The following is a 2,344-nucleotide window of genomic DNA, read 5'->3' on the forward strand; positions in this document are numbered from 1 at the left end:
GCTGTTGGGTTTTTTCAGCTCAATAGTTTTCCCTGAGTATCAACAATGGTCCACCACCAAGGGTGGGACATCAATAGGAAGGTGTTCTTAATGTTTTGTTCACTCAGTGTAGATCATTCCCTAGCATATACTTTCATTTGTATGTGTACTGATATTGTAAATACACAAATTATATTAATGTTATCTACAATATATTATAATACCGTAAGCCTCCCTGCTGCAGGGGCATTTCCTCCTACAATTTTGAGCTGATTTTCTTCACTTTAGCAATATTTTGTATCTTTGTTCATTTTCACATTTATTGTGTTTGGAATGGCACTGTTACTACAGGAGATGATGCTATCATAAAGTATTTGATGTAAGTATGTAGGATAATTACCCATAATGCTCACTGACTGAACATTCAAAATGACCATAGCAATTATTGACTCATTCACATGCCATCGGAAACTTGGAACCTCAGAGTTAAAATGAATGTAAGTTATTAGCGTAGAGCTTCCTACTGGTTGATTCTAATACTTCACAAGTGGGAAACTTTCCATGACGAGTTAGTCATTCCATGACGAGTTAGTGAGTCAGAAATGTCAAAATGTCCTAGTTCGACTTGAAGTGCCTTCTATGATGTAGGGCAGGCAGTAACCAAATTATTTTACTGTGCCAAGTCGCACAGACTTTTATGGTCACACAAGTTGCCACCGGTGGATTCAAAATGAGTAGCCTAACATGGCCCCAGGTACATTTGCAACCAAATAATTTTTCTGTGAGAAATCAATAATAGTTGCCACTCATAGGGTAACAGTCAGCAATTGACAGTGAGCAATGAGCAAGATAAGCATTGACGGCAAGTTGACAATAGCTTATTATTAGTGTAAAGTCATTGTATTTCTATGGTTGCAGTCCTCAAGATTGAATTGCATTGAATTTAATTAATCAGATCCAATGATTTACTGCCCTTAGGGTGGGGTACCGCCTAGTCATCATTATTATAATCACCATCTCAATCATTATCACCATACCACTCATAGACTTATTCTTCTGTATCTGAGACTCATCTGACACTACCTTAGACATGGCAGTCTGCAACTCAATACACTGCCCCTGCATGTGTTCAGCGTCCCCTGCATGTGGTAATCGAATGCTTAACATCGTTCAGCAGGATCTGAATCTCAAGCCTGCAAGAAATCAGGTGGTTTCAACACACTGAGATGGGAAGAGGCTTCAGACCATGCCCATTGGACCATCTTTAGGATTCTTTCTCACTTAACACCAATCTAATTAGGAATGTAACTTTGTGCAGAAGATGTTACAATAGTGTATTTAGAAGAGAAAAGTGTACTTTGTCAGGCGCCAAAAGGATGACGGCATGTCTCCCTGCTCCAGTGAGCTCTGCTGGCAGGTCTTGCTCACTGTTGGAGGAACAGGAGCCAATTAGAGGAAAAATATCTATGGTAAGATAATGTAATACAATCTTTAAACCCATCAGAAATATAGTGCTTACCTCCATGAAAATATTGGTCCATGTTATTTATGGCTGCATTGTCCCAATGTTGACCACTAGTTCAACTTGTGATGAGAAGGTCTTGATGAAACGATCAAGTCAACATTTTGTTAGACATTTCAGAGATAGCATTAGCAATTGTACACGAGACAGTGCTTCCAGATATTGAGGTATCTTCCTTCTGAGGTATGTAAAAAAAATATTGTGTGTGAGTACTCACATGAAAGGTATCCATGATTCTAGATGAAGCCAATCATGTATGTGATTACCATCCTATGGGTCAGCAATGGAATGATTACTACACAGCTTTCAGGAGACTTTATGTCTTGGGCCTGGATGAATCATTGAAATACAAGTAATATTGTGAATTTGTGATGAATAATTGCCATAGTAATTTGGAATATTCCATCAAAGTTATTGTTTTGACAGTCAAAACAACTAACTCTTACGATTAATCACTTGACTTGAGTAACTTGAGTTGACGGAAGTAGCAACTTTATATTCTGACCTAGACACTACTACTTGTGCACTGCCTAATGCACAATCTATGCATGTTATTGGCTCATCATAGTATATAGCCGAGGGTCTCATAGTCCAAAAACAGCATTGGTCATTGGACTGCTCAGTCAAAACAACTCACTTTTATGATTCATCACTTGACTGGAGTAATTTGAGTTCGGAACTAAAACATTAAAGTAGCTATAGCTTGACACATATCCTTACCTTAAACAAGCGTATCCAAAAGGCCGTCACAGTCGTGCGTGAAGATACCTTTAGGCAGATAAAAGCGCGTACGGGTTGAGACATGCCGTAATGTGAATCTGTAACACTGATATAATAATGGCT

At 38.5% G+C, this 2,344-nt stretch overlaps 1 long non-coding RNA gene across 1 annotated transcript; it reads right to left on the reverse strand.

Moving 5' to 3' along the window:
• Positions 1-1,129: 1,129 nt before the first annotated feature.
• Positions 1,130-1,561, reverse strand: LOC116367820 (uncharacterized). Its single transcript, XR_004208463.1, has 3 exons — positions 1,499-1,561; positions 1,337-1,406; positions 1,130-1,172 (listed from the first exon to the last, which is right to left on the reverse strand). It is a non-coding gene; the product is annotated as an uncharacterized LOC116367820 (long non-coding RNA).
• Between the last annotated feature and the right edge of the window lie 783 nt (positions 1,562-2,344).

This window comes from Oncorhynchus kisutch, unplaced genomic scaffold (assembly GCF_002021735.2).
Source record: "Oncorhynchus kisutch isolate 150728-3 unplaced genomic scaffold, Okis_V2 scaffold1774, whole genome shotgun sequence".
Taxonomy (NCBI): domain Eukaryota; kingdom Metazoa; phylum Chordata; class Actinopteri; order Salmoniformes; family Salmonidae; genus Oncorhynchus; species Oncorhynchus kisutch.